This window comes from Meriones unguiculatus (genome assembly GCF_030254825.1).
Source record: "Meriones unguiculatus strain TT.TT164.6M chromosome 13 unlocalized genomic scaffold, Bangor_MerUng_6.1 Chr13_unordered_Scaffold_34, whole genome shotgun sequence".
Taxonomy (NCBI): domain Eukaryota; kingdom Metazoa; phylum Chordata; class Mammalia; order Rodentia; family Muridae; genus Meriones; species Meriones unguiculatus.
The window spans coordinates 8,565,217-8,580,645 of NW_026843646.1; the positions used below are offsets into that span (position 1 = coordinate 8,565,217).

At 43.8% G+C, this 15,429-nt stretch overlaps 2 pseudogenes; both read left to right on the top strand.

The window, feature by feature from the left end:
• The window catches only part of LOC110543619 (zinc finger protein with KRAB and SCAN domains 7-like), a 262,089-nt pseudogene that overhangs the window by 115,033 nt on the left and 131,627 nt on the right, over positions 1 to 15,429 (top strand).
• Positions 7,447 to 8,075, top strand: LOC132650875 (small ribosomal subunit protein uS2-like; annotated as a pseudogene).

Consider the following 15,429-nt stretch of genomic DNA (forward strand, 5'->3'; position numbering starts at 1 on the left):
ACCAGCTTCAAAGTAGGTCAGTGAATTCAATTCTTACACAGGTCCCTCTTTATTTGTAATTACCCACCTCAAAAACAAACAAACAAAAACAGGAATATGAGTGGACACTCATTCACTGGTCTCTTTTACTTCACACTGACCAGCCAGGACTCACCTGAAAAGAGTTGCAGGACTATGTTCTAGGCACTGGCAGTACAGGTTGCATTCAGTGTTCAAATAAAGTGTAAACTACATAACATGTGGAAGGCTGATCTACAGGAGACATTGCTTTAAAGAAAAACAAATAGCAAAGCAGTAGAGAAAAAAATGAATGAAATTCTTAATGACTGGGGATTATCAGAGAATATTAACTAATAAGAGACTAGAGCAATGAGGCATTAGCAAAATAAAATTTAACAATACCAATAACTGGCTTTTTTTTTTCCCAGAGCTGAGGACCGAACCCAAGGACTTGTGCTTGCTAGGCAAGCACTCTACCACTGAGCTAAATCCCCAACCCCGATAACTGACTTTTTAAAAGATTTCTTTATTTAGTATGTATACAGTGTTCTGCATGCATGTACACTTGAACACCAGAAGAGAGCACCAGATCTCATTATACATGGTTGTGAGCCACCATGTGGTTGCTGGGAACTGAACTTGTGACCTCTGAAAGAGCAGCCAGTGCTCTTAACCTCTTAGTTGAAAAAAACACATAGGCATACTGACTTTGAAAAACACAGGGCATTCTCTTGTAGAGGGAAAGCCATTAAATGATACTGTTTGACGTTGTCCCTGTGTACAATATTAGCTGCCGAGACCTGTAACCTTACAGACACAGATTTAGCCCATAACCTGTGTCTCAAATTTAAACTGACAGTACTGTGTCAATGAGGATTGCACATATGGGCATAGGACAGTCAAAATTCAAGATTCACTGGATCAAGTTATCTGACCTAAATTGTACACCCACCAATCTGGTCTGTTTTCACTCACATTCATAAATTAATAAATACACGTTGGGAAGTTACAAATTAAAAACAAACAAACAAACAAAAAAACCTCACTCTGCCTTCTAGATAATCCTGGTGCGCAAACATGTGTATCCCGGGATCCTAATCTCTAACAGGCCTGGTTTGCATATAACTTATCTGTGGAGTGTTTTACAGACAGTCTTCCCTCGGCTAAATTCTAACTGGTACCATTCATTTCTCAATAATAGTAAATCCTTTACGTCATCAATTCTACTATTCTATATCACAGCTTAATATTGGAGTGCTCTCTGACACAGGACACACCATTTACAAACCCCACAAAATTCAAATGGATCTTTTAGAACCGAGAGAACCTACCTGACACCACCAAAGGTCACCAGGAACTGGGCCTAAAAAAGTCCCCCTAAAGGTCACAAGAATAATGACTCTACCATAAGATCAGCAGGAACTAGGCCATGGGTCACCAATTCCAAAAACAAGGTCATAAGATTCTCTACCCAAGGAACACCCTGAGGATAACCACAGGATGGGATGGTATCTTATCTCAAAGTAGGGCATTTGTGCTGAGCTGACCACTAACCTTGTAGTAGAACATTCAATGACACAGAAAATACCTAACATTCCCGAGGCCTAGCGATATCTTGCTCAATGTTAGTTATGTTAGCTAACCAATCACTTTGTAAAAAGCTTGCCCTTGCTGAAGGTCACCCAATATTGTAACTGTTAAACTGGAACTTCCTGGTCCTTCCTGAAACCCCAATCAAAACCCTGCCATGCAGCTGCTCAGGGCTCTCCTCTCTGTTCCATTGTGTTGGTAATGATGGAGAGACCCAGCTTAAGCCCAAATAAAACTCTTTGCTCTTGCATATATGGTCCAGCTCCTGATGATCTTTGGTGACCCTAAGTGCTGGCCATAACATATGGGTTCTTATATTGGATCCCCAAGTCTCCCACGCACCCTGGGCACATGGAGCTGAACAAAAGCTAGTAAGTGAGCACTCTGTCAGTATCTGTCTGTTTCTGTCTCTTTGTTTCTGTAGTTTCTTTTTTCAGGGCTTGAGGCAAAATGTGTAATCTGTGTGGTCAGAAAGGTTAGAGCTGATGCTTTGGACAGCTGTGGTCGAGAGGGGGCCTGGAAGACTTTCCAGACCCCCCTCAAATGGGCACATTTGTAAAGGTAATTGAGCACCGAGTTTTCTGTGATCTCTGAACCTCAGAGAGGATGACTGTGTTCCTATCTGTAAAGGGTGGTAGAGTACCCAATTTTCTGTGATCTCTGGATCGTTGGACAAGGACAATGCAGGTATATCTTGCAGCAGAGATTCTCTGATATCCTACTTTCATTTTCTCCACTGCAGGAGTGGTGGGATCTTCTGTCTGGCTCTGTGTATTTTTCTGCTGCACATGCAACGGGATCTAGCAGTTTGTGTCTTGTTTAACTGTTTTGTCCCTTGTTGCCAATTTTTTTTGTCTTTGGGACTGACTGAGGACATGGGACAGAATCCTTCTATCCCTCTAGACTTGATTCTTTCCCATTTCAGAGAAGCTTGAGCCATGCTCCACAAGTTCCATTGAGAGTGGTGAGGAGGTGCCAAGGGATGGATACAGTATGTGGAGCTCCAGGCTTGGCACCTCTGCTAATGTTCTCTGGTTTCTGGTTTGGCAGAGCTTAGCCATTACTCTGGCCTGGGTCTGGCAGAGCTTGGTCACTTGGACTCTTATCTGGCCGAGATTTGCTGCTGCTGTGGTCTCTGGTCTGGCAGAGTTTGGCTGGTGTTTAGACTCTGGTCTGGTAGAGATCAACAGATATTTTACTGCTTCATTCACTGGTCTGGCTGAATGCAGGACACCATTCCAAACTCTGGTGTAGTTGGGTGGAGCCTGATTTTGGGGTAGGTCACCACTTGTGGAACAGGATAGAGGGCCCATAGAGAGACAGGCCACTGTTTTGAGTTTTGGTATTTTCTTTTTCATTTTCTTTGCACGCACTGTACCCAGTACATTTTTTCTTGTGTTGTTATTTTGTGGTTTTGTTTGCATGTGTTGGTCTCAGTGGGCCGGTAACGAAACAGCTGTGCTCCATGGTGACTTTGCCTGCCCCATCCTCCCAGCACTACAAGCTGGGGCACCTCTGGTCTCCAGTGGGAGCACACATTTCCATATGGTTGGCTGGGAAAGCTCAGTTGGAGAGGGGTTTGTGTGCAGAAAATCCTGTTGGGCTGGACCTCGTTGCCTCTTTGCTTCTTCTCTGAGGTGACCTGAGGTTAGCTCTGGCTTGGAACAATGATCATCAAATATGCTCTTAACCAAAACATATTGTGGCTATTACTATTATTTTTATTTGGTTAGGGTCCCCTGTAGCCCAGCATGGCCTGAAACTAAACATCTATAAGATAACCTTGAATTTCTGATCCTTCTGCTCCACCACTTATCAACTGTGCTACATCTCTAATCCCTCAAACTTCTTTTTGAGCCATAGGTGACTTCAACTAGGAAGTGGACAGAACTCAAAAGGAGAAGGCTTGGCTCCACCGAGTTCCTGGGTCTGTGCCAGTGTACTGGTACTGTGCCAAGAATACTCACCTGCACTCCTTGGCACATGCCTTATTAGCTGGGGTGCTCTTCCCTGCATTGGTACTTAAGAGATTGTCACCTGAGAACCAAGCCAATTATTTTTTCAAGCAAGGTCCCAGACTGGCAACTAGAAGAATTTTGTTAGAAAAACCTTAGAAATCACATGTATGATTGTGGTTTGCATGGGTGAGAAACCTTTGTCAATATGCTCCCCAAAGCACTGACGTACATAAGGGGGGAATAAATGAGGAATTAAACATGTCTGGGTATCTCCCCTTCCCCCCAAAAAATGAGTTCCTTTACTTAATCACCAGTGCAAGAAAAAAAAAAATTAGCTAGAATGCATTTGGGTTTCAGGGTCTAGACGTGAGGCAGCAGGGGTCCTTTGGGCAATGCTTTCACAGAATTGCATCCATTTAAGAGAAATGTTTGTAAATTCACACTGAGTAAGGAAGGAATGGAAGGGGAGGGGAGGGGAGGAACATGTTCAAAAATTTCCTGGCAAGAAAACAGAAAGGAAAAAAAATCCTGCTTAACTAAGTTCCACTTAAGAATTCTTAAGTTGTGTTTATGTGTACAACCTTTCATCATATTTACATGCATATACATAAATATTTACTCTAAAAGCTTGTTGAATAATGGTGTTTTAATGTCTTCCTCAATTTTCAATTGAATTATTTTTGGCCCCTAAATCCAAAACTAATTCTTATCAATATTTGGAGGTTTTGCTTGTTTTGAATGTGCAGTTTTATTTTCTTAGTTAATAGTGTGTACACAGTTCCTTACAAGTGGGTCATCATACTTGGGTCTCTAGAAAACTAATGAAAAACAATGAATAGTACTAATAATGTTAATTACCTAAGTGAAAGTAACTGAGTGCATTGTATAATGATCTCAGATGCTCTTTTCAAACAAGAAATTTTATGATGATTTTTTTTTCATTAGGCACAAAATGCCTGTTAAGCTTAGGGCATGTTTACAACATTTTGTTGAAAACAAGGTTCAAGATGCATCCTGAAGTCATAACATCAAATGATGTACAAAGAGGACATAATCAGCTTTGCAGATATGCTCTCCTAGGGATAGGTATGGCAGGTTGCAAAGCCCAGGACATTTTCTGAGGACCTGACCTCTCATAAAAACTAATGAAAACATAGATTCTTCCCAGAAAATGAACATGTACATAAAACCAACTATGTATAAAGCAGGTAAACAATGAATGTCAGGAGAGGAAACAGGTTAAAAACTAACACAATATAAACAGCATTGTTGCTGTATCTGTAATTTCTATCTTGTTTGGAAGGCTGAGAAAGATAGACTGTTAACCCCTGTATTTAATGCAGAGCATCTGCACGAAGAAAAGCAATGCTTTGATTCTCCTGTTCCTTTTCTTTCTCCTCCTCCTCCTTCTTTACCTCATACATATGAAGCAAATGTTCTACCTCTGAGCTGTATTCCTAGCTTCTGTACAAAACAGGTAGATACAGATAGTCTTTGCATATGATAAAGCCAGATGCTAAACCTCACCAAAGCTTAAAGGAAGTAATTTGCTATGGGATAAATGAAAGGAAACACAGATAAGGCAACAAGCATGGAGTTGGCTGTCCTAGTAACAGCAGTCACAGAACAAGATAAAAAGACTTCAGGAAATGTTTTTTACAGATGGCACAATGGCTGGCATTAACAAATAAAATGCTACATGCTCCCATCCTTTAGGTGGGAATTCTGTATTACTATCAGATTATGAAGACTTTGTTCAAGGCATTTACTATTTAAAAGGTTATTTGTCCTTCCGCCGATAGTTACTGTTTGTGAATTAGATACCCAGTACTGTGCTAAATCCTGAACACACAGAAAATGATTTATACAAACACCATTCTTTCTCTATAAGCTTACATTTTTGTGGGGTAATCTACCATAAGCAAACCTATAGACCATGCATAGAAATATATACATCACAATAAAATCCAATATGAAACCTAAAGAAGAGAAAGAGGGATCTAACACCCCAGAAGGGATAAAGAACATATGTATTCAAAGGCCCAGAGTTGAGAACATTTTAGTTCCATAGGGGAAATGAAAGAAGGTGAATTTGTTTGGAATATAAATGGGAAGAAAGTGATAATAACAACAACAATAATAATAGTAATTGCTGGAGCCCACCAGCAGAGTCGAACTGTTCTTGGTTCAGGAGTGAGGATTGAAATTAATAAACCAACAGACAACACATGGGACCTTTCTGAGAGGCTCTACTGGAAGCTAGATGCCTTGCTTTATTTCAGACTCCTTTTAAGCCAGAGTAAAAGCGCTTTAGTACAATGAGTTAAATTCACAAGGAGGTGAAACAAGTGGTGTGATTTTGACAAGGTAACCCACCTTCTGTCTCAAATAAAAGAAGCTAGACTTGGAAATTCTTCACTAACTCCAGTGAAGGCCTGGAAAAAGCAGTCTTTCTGCTGAGACTTAAATATCAAAGCAGATGGTAAAACAGTGGTTCCCAAAAAGAAATAATAAAGATTAAAGAGGAAGCCAGAGGGGCTGAAGAGATGGCTTAGTGATGAAAAATACTTTCTGTATTTTTCTGTATTTTCTGTGAGGCTGGAGGGATTCCTTAAGAGGACTGGCTGCTTTTTGTCATGAGTTCAATTCCCAACAACCACATGGTGGCTCACAACCATCTATAATGAAATCTGTCGCCCTCTTCTGGCATGCAGGTGTATATGAAAACACAACATTGTATACATAATAAATCTTAGAACAAAGCAAAACATTCTCTACTTTTTTTTTTGCAGAGTTTCTAGCATGTCCATGGTGGCTCACAATCTTCTTTAGCTCCTGTTACAAGGAATTTGATGCCATATGGCCTCCTGGGATATAAGGCACACATGTGGTACACTTCTACACATACAAGTAAAATAATCTTATCACTCATCTACACAAAAGATAAAAATACCCCCTCAAAAAAAAAAAGAGGTCAGCAGGCATGGTGACATACACTGGATCTCAGTGATTTCGAGGCCATCCTGGTCAACAGAGCTAGTCCAGTCCAGGCACAGCTACATAGAAAAATCCTGTCATGAAAAGCAAAGCAAAACGACAACCAACCAACCAACCAAACAAACAAAACAAAACAAAAAAGATCATAAAACAAGTGTGGTGACACATGCCTATAAATGGAGCATCAGGAAGGTCAGGAATGAAGGTCAACCTGGACTATATGAAACTCGGTCTCAAAAACAAAACAGCAGCAGCAACAACAAAACAGCACAAGAATCTGAGTGCCTGAGATGCTTTGGGACATTCAAATCTTTTATCTTAATTCTTGGCTACATAGGAAGCTATTGAGGAGTGTAGTTGTTTGAATGAAAATGACCCCTACTATCTCATATGTTTGAAAATCTGGTCTCCCATTGGTGGAACAATTTTGGAAAAATTAGTAAGTGTGATTTTGTTGAAGCGGTGTGTCACTGTGGGTCAGCTCTGAGGTTTTAAAATCCCACACATTCTCAGTTAGCTCTTTGCCTCATACTTATAGATCAGGATGTAAGCTCTTAACCACTGTTCTCTCTGGTGCTCTGTCTGCTATTACTGTCTGCCACCATGGTCCCTGCCATGATATTCATGGACTTATCTAAGTACCCAAACAACTGTTTCTTTTATAAGCTGCTTTGGTCATGATATCTTAGCATAGTGATAGAAAAGTAACTAAGACAAGTGGTTTGAAAATAGGATAGAAATGATTTACTGTACACTTATCTCAAAGATCTTTTTGTCCTATAAACTTAAGAGTAAGATTACAAAAATTTAAACATACACACACTTTTATGCACTGCCTGTGGATGGGTCCATATGGTCTTGTTCTTGATGGCCAGCATAATTTAAAGGGCAAACTTACACGATGTTCTGAGACCTTGATGTCCTGCAGATGAAGTAGGAGGATGTCCTCAAATGCCTTGCCACAGGAACCCAGTTAGGTGGTAGGAACCTTGACTTTCAGATGGAGCAATGCATCTACAAAAGGAAAGTGATGGTATCTACATCATAAATCTGAAAAGGACCTGTTGATTGCAGTTCAGGCTATTGTTGCCATTGAGAACCTTGCTGATGGCAGTGTCATCGCCTCCAGGAACACTGGTGAGCAAGCTGTGCTGAAGTTTGCCACTGCCACTGTAGCCACTCCAATTGCTGCCCCCTTCACACATGGGACTTTCACTAACCAGATACAAGCAGCTTTCAGGGAGCCATGGCTTCTAGTGGTAACTGATCTCAGGGCTGAAACCAGCCCCTCACAGAGGCCGCTTAGGTCAACCTACCCACCAATGCCCAGTGCAACACAGATTCTCTGCACTATGTTGATATTGCCATCCATGCAACAACAAGGGAGTTCACTCAGTGGGCCTGATGTGGTGGATGCTGGCCCAGGAAGCACTCCTCATGCATGGCACTATCTCCTGTGAGCAGTCATGGGAGGTTATTATGCTTGATCTTTACTTCTACATAGACCCAGAAGAGACTGAGAAAGAGTAGCAAGATGCTGCTAAAAAGGCCATGACCAAGGAGGAATTCCAGGATGAATGGACTGTGCCAGCTCCTGAGTTCACTGTCACTCATCCCGAGGTGGCAGACTGGTCTGAGGGTATGCAGGTACCCTCAGAACCCATCCAGCATTCCCAACTGAAGACTAGAGTGGCCAGCCAGACACTGAAGACTGGTCATCAGCTACCACAGCATAGGCCACTGATTGGGTTGGAGCCTCCCCTGAGTGGTCCTGAGCTCCTCTGCAGAAACCTGTGCAAACAGAAAAGGTGGAAGGAAAATAAAGTTCCTAAAAGCTGAAAACATGCACACACACACACACACACACATTTTACAAACAATAGTTTTGAGTGTTAGGTGTAATGGTACACTTCTATAATCCTGGCTCTCAGGAGGTTGGGGCAGAAGGATGGTGAGCTTGGGCTATGTAGTAAGAACATCTCAACAATAATGACAAGACTACAACAAACAGAGATTGTTTTGAGGCTGGGGCATGTAACTCAGTGGTAAATCATGTGCTAAGCATGCACAAGGTGGTTCTAGGTTCCATTGTCATCTCCAGAATACCAAACAACAAAAGCAGAATATTGGGGCTGGAGAGATGGCTTGGAGGCTAGTGGAACTGGCTGTACTTCCAGAGGACCTGAGTTCAATTCCTGGCAACCACATGGTGGTTCACAACTACCTATACTGGGATCTGATGCCCTCCTCTGGCATGCAGGTGTATATGCATGTAGAGAACTCATAGACATAAAAAAACAAAATAAAAAAAAGAAAAAAATAAGGGCCAGAGAGATGACTCAGAGGTTAAAAACACTACTACATTTCTAAAGGTCCTGAGTTCAATTCCCAGCAACCACTCCCCCTTCTCCACTCCAGCATGCACACACACTGCACCAACAGAGTCAGCTTTGTGGAAACACACCCTGTTCAGATGCTAGGAATCTGCACTCAGAGGAGCCCACGTTTGTTCTAATGTTCTGCTAAAGCTTTTGAAATCTTTAACTTTTGAACAAGGGATCCTTCACTTTTGTTTTGCACTAGACTCTGCAAATTATGTAGCCAAGGCCTGTTTACCAAACATTCAATCTATATAAGAACAGCCTGCAAAGCCTCTCAGTACCACTCTGACCACTGCGGTCCCAGGTACTTCGAAAAAAAATGTCAAGACCCAATGGCCTAAGACACAGTCTTTCAGCCATCTCTGGATTTCTCTTTCCTGCACCCCAAACATAGTTCAAACTGAAAATGTGTGCTTGGTACACAAACTTTTTTTTTCTCAAAACAGGGCTTTTCTATGTAGCCTTGGCTGTCTTGGCTTTGTAGACCAGGCTGGCCCTGAACTCAGAGCAACCCACCTGCCTCTGCCTCTCTGAGTGCTGGGCTCACAGATGTGTGCCACTGCTTCAAGCTTACAGACTTAATTTTAAGACTGGGTCAATATCTTGCTTTTTGTCTTTAGGTTTTCTATATAAGGGCTTGGAATGTAGCTCAGTTGGTAAAGTGCTTGCCTTCCATCCATGAAACCTCATGTTTTGTACACACCTGTAATCCCAATAAGGAGGTGCAGTCAGGGGCATCAGAAGTTCAACAACATCTTAATGTGCTTGGAATTTTTGAGGCTAGCCTGAGATACGTAAAACCTGATCTTAAAAAAAAAGTTTTACATATAAAAAGCCATTTTTTTACGTACATGGATCCAATGAACAGGGAAAAGGGTAAGGAAAGTATTATAAACTATCAAGATGGGAGATGACAATGATGTGAGAGTGACATGGACACGTGGGAAGTAGGAGCAACAGGACTGAATGACGAATGTGAGGTTGAGAGAAAGGCCAGTATTAAGGGTGGAAGTCATTAAGATTCTTGTTTAGGCAACTGAATGGTCTGAGATGTGGTGATGTAACAGGGAAATTTCTGACACATCTCTCAGTCTCCATTGTTATGAGTTGTGAGAAGGTATAATTGGGGGGGGAGGGATTCCACAATAATAATTTTAAAAGTCACACACAGTCATGTGGTGTCCCTCCCCTTCTGGTAGCTTCAGAGAACATGAGGGCAGTTACAGTGGGCCAAATCTGACTTCATAAAGAAGGACTTTCTAAGAGGGCTGGCTGTTAAGCTGTGGAACGGGCTGTCTCTGGAGGAAGTGAGATTATTCTTTACTGAAAAAAGTGGAGAATGAGCTCCCAGGGACATGACTGGGAAAATGTCTACAGGAGGTGTGGTGGGAGGTTTTGTTTGCTTTAATTATTTTGAAAACCAACCTACTCTTCATCACTTATGCTGACTCCTCCATCTGACTGGGAACCATTTACAAAGGAGTTAGTGACTTAAAGGACCCCCTCAGTTTCAATTCTTCTAGCATGGCCCGGCCTAACCCGCTCAGACCCCTGCTGCCCTGTCACTGGGAATATAGCTTAATGTTAGAAGACTTTCCTAGCATGTATGAGACCATAAGTTCAATCACCAGCATGGAATCGGGAAGGGAAACACTGGCCTATAAAAGCAAACTAGTCAATCAGAGCAGCTGAGATCATGACTCTAAGTTCACAGCTCTAGTCACTAGCTTTCTGCTAGTCATTAGCAGAGGGTGTATGTGTTGCACTAAGCACATTGGCACCTACTATATACGACGTTAAGGTTCAAACCCCTCAGGGAATGATGTCCTCACAAAGATAATTTCTAACCCGCAGGTTCTGAAAACTTCAGTCTTAATTTGGGTACATTTTCAACTACTAAAACTTCATGATCATTAAGAAGTGACAAAGTAAACTCATCCAAGTGTTGTGCCAGCCAAATTTGAAAACATCAGTAGTGGAAATTTTGAAAATGAACTGATTGGCTTGCTCTTTGATCACCTCCCCCTGAGGGGGGAGCAGCTTTACCAGTCCACAGAGGAAGATAATGCAGCCAGTACTGATGAGACCTGATAGACTAGGATCAGAAGGAAGGGGAGGAAAACGTTCCCTATCAGTGGACTGGGGGAGGGGAATGGGTGGAGAGGGTGGAGGAGGGGGAGAGTGGGTGGGATTGGGAGGGGAGACGGGAGGGTGCTACAGGGAGGATACAAAGTGAATAAATTATAATTAATAAAAATTTAAAAAATAACAATATAAAAAAATAAACTCACTCGACTTGGATAATCTCTAGACTGGACAAAGAGCCCCATGAATTTATTCGATTGTGTTTTTTGCAGTAGAGCAACTTGGAAGTTAACCCTTGCTTCAGCTACCAGAGCCTTGAGACAAAAAAGCAGTGAAAGTCAGGAGGGTGGGGCTGGGGGGGGAAGAGACAGGACCAGTTCAGGAGGATCCCAGGGATGCCCTGTTCCTAGGAAGAACCCAACTCCCTTGGGCACTCAGAGGAAAGCCCAAACTAACTATCCCCAGCCCAAGCAGCCTAGAAGCCATAGGCGCCTCTGAAGATTATGCAAGTCCTTTCCTCCCCCTGCCAACTCGGTGTCTTGTTTCTAAAATCCCCCTCTGCACAAAATAAACAGTAAACATGCAGCCAAAAGCCTCGGCGGTGCAAATTCCAAGCTTCCAGCAGAGGGCGGAAGTGGCAAGCATGCGGCAGAGAAGAGCAAACTTTCCAAATGACCCCGCGCCCTCCACGCCCTTCTCACACCAACGAAAAAGGGAGAGAAAAGGCGGAAGGAAAGACCCCAGCTCCAGGAAAATAAAGAATAGGGGAGGGGGGCGTTGAAGCAGAGGCCTGGCCTCTAAGAGCTCGGCCTTGGTAGCAAGAATGCGCCCCGCCGCCCACTTCCTCGGAGGAACCCGAAGGCCGAGCCCTCTCGGGTGGGGCGGGGGAGGAGCTTGCGGGAGGTGCAGCTCAAGCACAGTGCGCGCCTCCATTGTCAAGCGTGACGGAAGCGCCATTGCTATGGCTACAGACGCTGAAGGGAAAACGCTGAGCTCGTCCTAGGCCGGGTGGGCGGCAGCAGTGAGGGTTGGCGACAGGAACCCTCTTCCCGGGCCCGGTGGCGACGGTCGTGGCTCGGCTAGTGGACTACTTCATCCTGGTAGGCTGAGACCAGAAGTTAGGTAAGGGTGTGGGGCGGGCAACCCCTGGGCAACGCCTGGGCTCCGCCTCTGCCCCGCGGGCACCTTCTCCGCCCCGGACTGTGGCTCCACCCCGCGAGCTCCGCCTATCCCCAGACTCCGCCTTCGCCCCCTAGGTTCCGCCCCGTAAGCTCCGCCTCACTTCTTCCCCGGGCTCCGCCATTCAATGGGCTCTGCGGGGCAGTGTGTCACGGCTGGGAGGCGGGGAGGAGAGAGGGTTGGGTCCCATGGTGGAACAGCTGTGGGACCATGGTATCAGCCAACCAGGTGCAGCCGAGCTAGTCTGGCTGTGGATGAGTGTGAAGGACCCACAGGATGGCAGTCGCCAGGCGAGGACGGGGCTGTGCAGATGAGGGCTGGCCTGGCGGGGAGAGCCTGCAGGAGTTCTGCCAAGAGGCAGAACTGTGGAGGCTGCTGGTACCCGGAACCACGCCCTCGAGCCGCAGGGGTTGGGAGGGCAGGAGCACGCAGTGCATAGTTCCTAGGGATACACTTGTGCCCTGCATCCTGAGGAAGAGTGATGTTGGGGCCAGTCCTCCCGGAAAGGAAGTGCAGAGAGTCCAGTTCTGCCTCCTGCCTGCCCTGGGGCTCGTGGGGTGGGGAAGCTGGGACATCCGGGTCGAAAGAAAGCAGGGTACTTGGAAAGTCCACAGAATCCATGCACATTTCTAGGAACATTGTTTGAGGACCTATGTGCAGACATTCCAGAATGAAATGACTCTTTTTAAGTAAAGGCATCCACTGCAGGTGCTCGCTCTCTCACTTAGCTTTCATGTGATTTAGTTGTTTTCTTTATTAATCAGAGAATTCGTCATAAGGAACAGTTTGGCAGATACACTGCTGTTTATACTTTGATGGACTTGCTCAACCTTGCAGTATACAGGGTTCATGCGGGCTTATCTTCCTATTTGTATTTTTTTGTGTTGCTATATGTAGATAATCAGGATGCAATAACAAGGTTACTGTAGAGCTGGGAAGGCTCTTTTATTTCAGGGTAATTCCAGTTTTACACTTGCAGGGAATTTTAGCTACCAGCCCTGTAGCCCTTTGTCTCAGGAGGTGCTTAGGTTGTGTTTGGATGATTGCTAGTCATTGGTAGCACTAGGGTAGTAATGTCCTTCTCAAACTTTTTATTATTTATTCATCCCTAAGAATTTTTTTAAGAGAAGGGATCCTTCACATTTTTTTCCTCAATATTACCTAATTGAGGTCATTTAAGAGAATCGCTTGCAGGTCGATAGGATGGCTTAGCAGATAAAGGCTCTTGCTGGGCAAGCCTGGAGACCTGAGTTTCATCCCTGAATTCCTGAAAAGGTGGAAGACAAAAATGATTGCAGAGTTGTCATCTGACCTTCCCATGTGTTCACTAGTATTCATCCTTTACCAACATCATGAACACCCCCCCCACACACACACAATAAAAAAAGAAGACTGTGGGCTGTATTTAGAGAATCTTCTTGCTGCTCCAAAATGTCATGTCATTTCACTTTTCAGTCTCTTACATAGTCTTACCCAGACTGCCAGTGTGGAGAATCAGCTTTGTTTTTAATCTTGTTCAGTTTGTAGTTACATTGTTCTTCTCCTTACAACAATTTTATTTAGTTTGGTTTTTTGACCCAAATTCTCTCTACAGAGACCTAGTTGTCCTGGGCTTCCCTATGTAGACCAGGATGGCCTTGAACCTACAGAGATCTGCCTTCCTCTGCCTCCCAAGTGCTGGAGTTAAAGACCACGTGCAGCTTCCCCACAACAATTTTGAAACAATAACAAAATTGAAGATAGTTCCAAGTATGTATAGTTAATTGCTATTTTACTTTGGACATTTTGAGAGGAAGCTGCTGACCTTATGCCCTGTCACTCAGAATGGTTTAGTGTTGATTTTGTACAAGCAAGATCTTTGTCTTACATAATGACAGTGCAGTTATCGAAATTGGTAATTCATGCTGACACAGTATTGAATTTAATTTGGGTTGTGTTGACTATATTATTACTCACATAATTGTCGAGGAAGTGGGTACATTTAAGTGTTGCATTGTTTCCTTATCTCTTCAGTCTCTTTCAATATGGAATAGTTCTATCATCTTTTTCATGATCCTGTCACTTTTGATGACTGTGGATCAATTATATTTTGTCTTCATTAATTTATTTATTTGTTCATTTTATGTCCCACTCACAACCCCACTCCCTCCTCTCCTCCCAGTCCCGCCCTTATCCCACTCACCCATTTTCCCCAGATAGCCCCCAACCAACCCACCCTGGCACATCAAGTTACATCAGTATTAAGTACCTCCTCTTTCACTGAGGCAAGACAAGGCAGCCCTGCTAGGAAAATGGGATCCAGATGGAAGCAGCAAAGATAGGAGTCCAAGTCAGAGACAGCCCCGGATCTAGTTGTTAGGGGACCCACTTGAGGACAAATAGCCCATCAATTTCATATGTGGAGGGGTCCTAGGACTAGTCCAGGCATGTTCTTTTGTTGGTGGTTCAGGCTCTATGAGGCCTCATGGTCCCAGGTGAGCTGGCTATGTAAGTCTTGTGGTGTACTACCCTCCTCCCAGTTCCCTAAATCTTTCCTCTAACTCTTCTACAAGACTCTCCAAATTCTGCCTAATGTTTGTTTGGCTGTGGGCCTCTGCAACTGTTTCCATTATCTATTGGATGAAGCCTCTCAGATGATTGTTATGCTAGTGCCCTGTCTACAAGCATAGCAGAGTATTATTAATAGTGTCAGAAGTTGAGTCTTTTCTGTGGGTTGGGTCTCAAGTTGTGCCAGTCATTGGTTGGCCATTTCCTCAATCTCTGTTCCATCTTTTATTCCTGCATGTCTTGTAGGTGACAAATTTGGGTGGAGGGTTTTGTGAGTTGATTGGTGTCCCCCTCCCTCCACTGGCTACAAGATGGGTCCACTTCAGTCTCAATATCCCTGCTGCTGGGCATCTCAGGTACACAAGAGAACCACATATTTTCCCAGGTACCTCCAGAATTCCAGGTCTTCATCTTATCTCAGAGATGCTGCAACACTAATTTCCCTTCTCTCCTAGCCCTCTCATCCCCATCTGCACTTTTTCCCCACCTGATCCATCCTGTTTCTCTCTTCATTCCCTCTCCCACCCACTTCCTCTCTCCCTCCACTTCCCATGTCTATCCCCTCCTTAGCGGGATTCAAGTATCCTCTCTTCTACACTCCATGTTATTTAGTTTATTTAGGTCTGTGGGTTGTAACATGGTTATCTTGTACTATATGGCTAATATCCCAGGTTAGTTATTTTTATGGTCTC